Genomic DNA, 9,629 nt, shown 5'->3' on the forward strand with positions numbered 1-9,629 from the left:
ATTAAAAAAAAATTGTGGGCCCCATAATTCTAATATATATATATATATATATATATATATATATATATATATGTGTGTGTGTGTGTGTGTGTGTGTGTGTGTGTGTGTGTATGTATATCCGTTCCAATTTAATAAAAAACAAATTGTGGGCCCCATATATATTAAATAACAACTAATATTAAAAAAATAGTGCAAATTAACAATGTCAAAAAAAAAAAAGTGCCCCCCCATATTAAAAAATCAAACAATATTCATGTAATTTCCAAAATATCTCATTAAGTCAATAATGATGGATTCATTTCCACGTACGTATTCGTAGCAAACACTAATATAATAAAGTTTTAAATACGGAGCACAAACTACAATGTTATATTAATCGTGTTTTGAACATAGTATCCCATATTGACAAAATCAAGCAATATATAAAAAAAAAGTGAATCCCATATTAAAAAAATAAACAATGTCAAAAAAAAGTGCAAAAAAAAATATTGGGCCCCATAATTCTAATATATATATATAAAATTATGGGCCCCATAATTCTAATATATATATATGTATGTATGTATGTATCCGTTCCAATTTAATTATAAAAACAATTGTGGGCCCCATATATATTAAACAACAACTAATATTACAAAAATAGTGCAAATTAATAATGTCCAAAAAAAAAAGTGCCCCCCATATTAAAAAATCAAACAATATTCATGTAATTTCCAAAATATCTCATTAAGTCAATAATGATGGATTCATTGCCACGTGCGTATTCGTAGCAAACACTAATATAATAAAGTTTTAAATACGGAGCACAAACTACAATGTTATATTAATCGTGTTTTGAACATAGTATCCCATATTGACAAAATAATGCAATATATATATATATAAAAAAAAAAAAAGTGAACCCCATATTAAAAAATAAACAATATCAAAAAAAAAATTGTGGGCCCCATAATTCTATATATATATATACATATGCATAAAAATAGTGCAAATTAATAATGTCAAAAAAAAAGTGCACCCCGTATTAAAAAATCAAACAATATTCATGTAATTTCCAAAGTATCTCATTAAGTCAATAATGATGGATTCATTGCCACGTGCGTATTCGTAGCAAGCACTAATATAATAAAGTTTAAAATACGGAGCACAAACTACAATATTATATTAATCGTGTTCTGAACATAGTATCCCATATTGACAAAATCACCCCATTTAGACAACAACTAATATTAAAAAAAATTGTGGGCCCCATATATATTAAACAACAACTAATATTAAAAAAATAGTGCAAATTAATAATGTCAAAAAAAAGTGCCCCCCATATTAAAAAATCAAACAATATTCATGTAATTTCCAAAATATCTCATTAAGTCAATAATGATGGATTCATTGCCACGTGCGTATTCGTAGCAAACACTAATATAATAAAGTTTTAAATACGGAGCACAAACTATAATGTTATATTAATCGTGTTCTGAACATAGTATCCTGATACGCCCAAATTACACCTTTAATATCAAGAGTAAGCGGTCGTTGTCAAATATAGAACCCAACGAGGTTGGGGTCGAATCCCACGGAGAATACAATGAAGAAATATACTTAATAAGTGTAACACCCGACTATTAGTCTATATTTCGGGGGAAAGGGGAATATAATAGTGGTTTGATTGTTGTTTGTTCATTAAGGACTAAGAGTGGTTATAAGATGTAAACTATTGGTAAATGGGACTAAGGTTGTGGTTCCAATGGAAAGTAATGCGATTGGGTATCAATTCAACTTATTTATATGCCTAAGTGCATTAAACCAAGGGTCACGCGAATCTTGCCAGAAGTTTTCCAACCAAATTAGCAAATTTCATCCTAGGCTTTCCCAAGCCATAGAATGTTTTATAAGAGAACGCCCATGTAGCCTCAACTAGCTTTCCTATTCCTAGCTCAAGCTATTAGATGAATTTAATGACCCAAATTGTTGCTATTAACTCTTTTCCTGACATCTACTTTCTTTTCCAAGAAAAGTAACAGTATTAAGGCACAAGTAATGTTGTACACCATCACAAGACATTAATGCTTGAAGAGTTAATAGAAAACACCATTAGCATATAAATGTAGTATGATTAAGAAACTCAATCACATAACTAACACATTTAACGGAAATTGGAGGGGTGAGCTTAATAATAACCTCAATTTTAGCTTGATCGACCTCAAGCTCCTTTTCCGAAATCTTGTGTCCTAAGACAATGCCTTCTCTAACCATGAAGAGGCACTTCTCCCAGTTTAGAACCAAATTTGTCTCTTCACATCGTTTCAATACTTAGGCAAGATTCTCCAAGCATTCATCAAAGAAATCCCCAACCACGGAAAAGTCATCCATGAAGATTTCAATGGACTCCTTAACCATATCGGAGAAAATAGACATCATGCAACGTTGAAATGTTGCGGGTGCATTACATAACCTAAAAGGCATTCTCTTGAAAGAAAAGGTCCCATAAGGACAAGTGAAGGTGGTTTTCTCTTGATCCTCGGGGGTAATAGTGATTTGGTTGTACCCGGAATACCCATCAAGGAAGCAATAATAATCCCTTCCTGCAAGCCTATCAAGCATTTGATCCATAAATGGCATTGGGAAGTGGTCCTTTTTGGTCCACTGATTCAACTTTCGATAATCCATGCAGACTCACCATCCGGTGACCTTGTGGGTGGGGATCAACTCATTTTTATCATTTGTGACAACGGTGATTCCTCCCTTTTTTGGCACACATTGAACCGGACTCACCCAAGAGCTATCCGATATCGGGTACACTACACCGACGTCTAACCACTTGATGATCTCATTCTTCACAACCTCTTGCATAGAAGGATTTAACCTCCTTTGATGTTCAACGCTTGGCTCGCATTCTTCATCAAGTTGGATTTTATTAGTGCAAATACCGGGCGGAATCCCTTGGATATCCGCAATACTCCATCCAATAGCTTTTTTGTATCTTCTCAAGATCACCATCAACCTCTCTCTTTGCTCATCCGTCAACCGGGCAGATATAATCACGGGCAATGTGTTGTTGGGTCCAAGAAACTCATACCTCAAATGTGAAGGAAGAGGTTTGAGTTCCAAAGTAGGAGGCTCAATAATTGAAGGTTTTGCAGGAGGAGTTGCTCGGTTTTCAAGTCAAGATCAAGTCTCTTTGGATTGAGGTGGTAAGACCCCATTCCAATCAATGCATTGACCGTCTCCTCAAATTCTTTTTCATTGTCCCCTTCATAGTTCATTATCACCGCAGCCAACATATCACCTATATGCACATGTTCTATGGTTGTCTCCATTGCTTCATCAATTGTGTCAATAACCGACACAACACTCATATCCGCCGGTTGTTTCATTGACTTGCAAATATGGAAAGTGATCTCTTCATCATTCATTCTAAATTTTAGATTGCCTCTTTCCACATCCACGAGGGCACGCCTCGTAGCTAAGAATGGTCTTCCCAAGATTATGAGAACTTCAAAGTCAACTTCACAATCCAAGATCACAAAGTCGGCCGGAAAAATAAACGGATCCACTCTCACAAGCACATCATAAAGAATATCAATGGGCCTCTTTACGGTTCTATCCGCCATAAGTAATCTCATCGTGGTGGGACGGGGGGTGCCCAATCCCAACTTGTTGAATATAGAAAGCGGCATCAAATTGATGCTTGCTCCAAGATCACATAAAGCTTTTGCAAACTTGTATTTACCGATGGTGCATGGAATTGTGAACGCTCCGGGGTCTTCTTTTTTGTGCACCAAAGCTTTGGTGACGATTGCACTACAATGATGAGTGCCCCCCAATGTTTTAATGCCAGGACTCCTTCTTTTGGTCACGAGATCTTTCATGAACTTCGCATAACCGGGCATTTGCTCAAGTGCCTCAACCAATGGAATATTTAATGAGAGCCCCTTTAATCGTTCGATGAACTTGAGGAATTTTCCATCTTCCGCTTTCTTTGCCAATCGTTGGGGAAAAGGAGGGGGAGGCCTCATAACGGGCGGTGAAGCCCTTGGTACCTCCTCCGCCGCTTCATTGCTTCTCGAATCATTATTGATTTCCGGAAGGTCCTCGTTAACAATGAGCTTTTCAATACTAGCCCGCATATTATTTGGGTTCACTTCTTCTTCAATAACCATGGGTTCTTCAACCATTTTCTCTTCATCACCCAACACATTCTCTTTCACTAACGCCTTTTCCCCAATTGTTTTGCCACTCCTAGTAGTAATTGCATTGCATTTATGATCACCATCATTCCTTGGATTTGCAACTGTGTCACTAGGGAGTGAGCCTTTCTGCCTTTGGTTTAGAATTGCCGAGATTTGGCCAAGTTGAGACTCCAATTGTTTAATGGAGGTGGAGTGTGAACTCACCACTTGACCCATGGATTTGACCTCATCTCTAGTCTCCTTGCAAAAGGTGTCGGTGGATTCCATTTTCCTCAATACCTTTGACAACATATCTTCAATTTTTGAACTAGCGGGGTCGCTAGTGGGCGGTTGACTAGAGTTTGGTTGATTTCCCTTTGGAGGGACATACGGATTTGTGCTCCGATGATTGTTGTAATTGCTATTGTAACCCCCTTGATTGTTGTCACGATTATCTCTCCAATTAGAGTGGCCTTGTTCTTTGTTCCAACCTTGATTCCCTTGACCTTGCCGCCAAGATCCTTGACTCGGACCTTGATAGTTTGGATGGGAACCCTCCCTTAGATTGTTGACATAACTCGCCTCCTCATCATACATTTGGAAGCATTGCTCATCCGGAGGACCCCCTTCACAGGATTCTACCGCGTTCACCTTTTTGCTTCCGCCACCCATGACATGTTTTGTCAGAAGGTCCATTTGGGTGACAAGTTTGGCCATGGACTCATCTCTCTTTTCCTCATTCTTAATTATCTCACGAGTGAGAACATGTTTGGAGGAACTTCCTCCACCCATTTCCGAATCCCTAGTGTGCCATGCTTCATTAGTCTCAGTCAATTTATCTAACAATTCACAAACGGTGGCATAAGAATTGTCCATAATAGACCCCTCTGCAATGTTGTTCGCCACTGATTTGTTGACCGAATCTAGAGACCTATAAAATGTTTGTAGAAGCACACCATCGGGCAACCCATGCTTGGGACAACTTTTGACTTTCTTTTTAAAACGAATCCAAGTTTCATGGAGAGCCTCATCAGGATGTTGACGAAAGTTGTTAATTTCATCACGGAGTTGTAACATCCGCGATGGAGGGAAGAACTTCTTGAGGAATGCTTCGGTCAATTTCTCCCAAGTAGTGATGGACCCGGATGGAAGATCATCTAACCAAGCCGTGGCTTCCCCCGTTAGGGAGTACGGGAAGAGCTGTAGCTTGACTGCTTCAATTGAGACGCCCGGGTGCACATTGGTGGAACAGACCCCAAGAAAGTTCCTAAGGTGCCTATTCGGGTCATCTTTTGGTAGACCACCAAACAGGCCCTTAGTGTTGAGCAGGTGCAGCATTGTGTTGTTTATATGGAAACTCGAGTTTCCAATTAGAGGCGGGGGCTGAATTGCGGCTGCATAGCCTGCCCCCGCAGCTTCTTCACCAACCGCTATTGTGGATTTTGGACAGGGATACCATCCTCTTCCATATTGCCTGCACAACACACAACAACAAAAGGAAATAAAAAAAGAAATAAAGACTAAAAGTAAAGTTTTACACTAGTTAGTAAATTTCTAGACCGTATTCCCCGGCAACGGCGCCAAAATTTGATACGCCCAAATTACACCTTTAATATCAGGAGTAAGCGGTCGTTGTCAAATATAGAACCCAACGAGGTTGGGGTCGAATCCCACAGAGAATACAATGAAGAAATATACTTAATAAGTGTAACACCCGACTATTAGTCTATATTTCGGGGGAAAGGGGAATATAATAGTGGTTTGATTGTTGTTTGTTCATTAAGGACTAAGAGTGGTTATAAGATGTAAATTATTGGTAAATGGGACTAAGGTTGTGGTTCCAATGGAAAGTAATGCGATTGGGTATCAATTCAACTTATTTATATGCCTAAGTGCATTAAACCAAGGGTCACGCGAATCTTGCCAGAAGTTTTCCAACCAAATTAGCAAATTTCATCTTAGGCTTTCCCAAGCCCTAGAATGTTTTATAAGAGAACGCCCATGTAGCCTCAACTAGCTTTCCTATATCTAGCTCAAGCTATTAGATGGATTTAATGACCCAAATTGTTGCTATTAACTCTTTTCCTAACCTCTACTTTCTTTTCCAAGCAAAGTAACAGTATTAAAGCACAAGTAATGTTGTACACCATTACAAGACATTAATGCTTGAAGAGTTAATAGAAAACACCATTAGCATATAAATGTAGTATGATTATGAAACCCAATCACATAACTAACACATTTGGTCACACAACCTTAGCTAAAAAAATTAGCTACTAATATTCATTAAAGGTAAAGCAATAAAATAAAGTGTATTCATAAAGCTTACAATAATATTGAATGGAGAAGATGACAAAAGCCAAAAGGAATCTTAAAAGCTTCACCAACCAATAATAAATGAGCTCCACAAAAATCTAGGCTAAAAAAACTGTAGAATAATGAGTCCAAAACCCTAAAAAATCTATTTATAGAATGTCCAAAACGGGACCAATTTCCAGACAAAAATGCCCCTGCGCATCTGGTGCGAATCACACTTGGTGTCGCATGTGCAACCTGCGAGTCGCAGGTTGCACCAAAGCATCGCAGGTGTCGCACCTTCAATCATCTGTGGAGCAGCATCTGCGACATAGGATGCGATTCGCATGTGCTACCTGCGACTCACATGTGGTGTCGCATGTGGTGCACCAATGTCCTGTCTTCTTTGGCCATCTTTGTCAACAGATGCTGCACCACCTGCGACTCGCATGCAGTACCTGCGACTCGCAGGTGATGCCCTGGTTTAGTTCAGCTGGATTTTGCCTCAAGTTGCTTCCGGCACATGTTATTCTACAAATTGGCACAAAAACACGAGAAGCGACATCAAAAGTACTTGGGGATTTACAAAAGACTAAGTAGTTGGCGTCGAATGTGCCGTAATTTCACGACACATCATATCCCATATTGACAAAATCAAGCAATATATATATATATATATATATATATATATATATATATATAAAGTGAATCCCATATTAAAAAAATAAACAATGTCAAAAACAAAAGTGCAAAAAAAAAATTGTGGGCCCCATAATTCTAATATATATATATCCGTTCCAATTTAATAAAAAAAACTTGTGGGCCCCATATATATTAAACAACAACTAATATTAAAAAAATAGTGCAAATTAACAATATCAAAAAAAAAAAAGTGTCCCCCATATTAAAAAATCAAACAATATTCATGCAATTTCCAAAATATCTCATTAAGTCAATAATGATGGATTCATTTCCACGTACGTATTCGTAGCAAACACTAATATAATAAAGTTTTAAATACGGAGCACAAACTACAATGTTATATTAATCGTGTTTTGAACATAGTATCCCATATTGACAAAATAATGCAATATATATATAAAAAAAAAGTGAATCCCATTAAAAAAAAACAATATAAAAGAAAAGTGCAAAAAAAATAAATTGTGGGCCCCATAATTCTAATATATATATATATGCACAAAAATAGTGCAAATTAATAATGTCAAAAAAAAGTCCACCCCATATTAAATATATATGCATAAAAATAGTGCAAATTAATAATGTCAAAAAAAAAGTGCACCCCGTATTAAAAAATTAAACAATATTCATGTAATTTCCAAAGTATCTCATTAAGTCAATAATGATGGATTCATTGCCACGTGCGTATTCGTAGCAAACACTAATATAATAAAGTTTTAAATACGGAGCACAAGCTACAATATTATATTAATCGTGTTTTGAACAAAGTATCCCATATTGACAAAATCACCCCATTTAGACAACAACTAATATCTAAAAAAAATAAATTGTGGGCCCCATATATATTAAACAAAAACTAATATTAAAAAAATAGTGCAAATTAATAATGTCAAAAAAAAAAAGTGCCCCCCATATTAAAAAATCAAACAATATTCATGTAATTTCCAAAATATCTCATTAAGTCAATAATGATGGATTCATTTCCACGTGCGTATTCGTAGCAAGCACTAATATAATAATGTTTTAAATACGGAGCACAAACTACAATGTTATATTAATCGTGTTTTGCACATAGTATCCCATATTGACAAAATCAAGCAATATATATATAAAAAAAGTGAATCCTATATTAAAAAAACAAACAATGTAAAAAAAAAAAGTGCAAAAAAAATATTGTGGGCCCCATAATTCTAATATATATATATATATATATATATATATATATATATATATATATATATATATATATATACATAAAAATAGTGCAAATTAATAATGTAAAAAAAAAAGTGCACCCCGTATTAAAAAATCAAACAATATTCATGTAATTTCCAAAGTATTTCATTAAGTTAATAATGATGGATTCATTGCCACGTGTGTATTCGTAGCAAACACTAATATAATAAAGTTTTAAATACGGAGCACAAACTACAATATTATATTAATCGTGTTTTGAACATAGTATCCCATATTGATCAAATCAAGCAATATATATATATATATATATATATATATAAAAGTGAATCCCATATTAAAAAAATAAACAATGTCAAAAAAAAAAGTGCAGACTTTGTATTCGTAGCAAACACTAATATAATAAAGTTTTAGATACGGAGCACAAATTACAATGTTATATCAATCGTATTTTGAACATAGTATATATATATATATATATATATAGTCCAAACTAATAATGTCCAAAAGAGTGGGCCCCATACTAAACAACACCAAGCAATATAAAAAATAAAAACAAAAACAAGAAGAAACTATATAAAGCATGGGTTTAGACCCATGTTTCGTCGTCCGTTGTCCCTTAAAAAAAAGGTGGGCCCCATACTAAATAACACCGAGCAATAAAAAAAAAAAGAAAAAACAAAGTGGAACTCACCATCTCCAAACTCATGGGAAAAAAAGTGAACCCTATATTATCAAAATCAAGCAATATAAAAAAAAAAGAAAAAGTGAACCTCATATTAAAAAAAAATATAATGTTAAAAAAAAGTGCTGGCTTTGTATTCGTAGCAAACACTAATATAATAAAGTTTTAGATACGGAGCACAAACTACAATGTTATATTAATCGTGTTTTGAACATAATATATATATATATATATATATATATATAAATAGTGCAAATTAATAATGTCAAAAAAAAAAAAAAGTGCACTCCATATTAAAAAATCAAACAATATTCATGTAATTTCCAAAGTATCTCATTAAGTCAATAATGATGGATTCATTGCCACATGCGTATCAATCCATTAGTGGGAGCAAATGAAATTGCTTTTCTTCAAAAAGTTAAGTAGTCAAACCATACAGTTTTTTTTTTTATATTAGCCTGAGATCTAATCTAGATATTAAACTGTTGTATTTGCTATTCCGCCATGTCATTTATTTGTTATGTTCACTAAAATAAATATACTTAAAATATTTATATTTTAAAATAAGATAGAATTTAATTACTTTT

The sequence above is a fragment of the Lycium barbarum genome, chromosome 6, assembly GCF_019175385.1.
Source record: "Lycium barbarum isolate Lr01 chromosome 6, ASM1917538v2, whole genome shotgun sequence".
NCBI lineage: Eukaryota > Viridiplantae > Streptophyta > Magnoliopsida > Solanales > Solanaceae > Lycium > Lycium barbarum.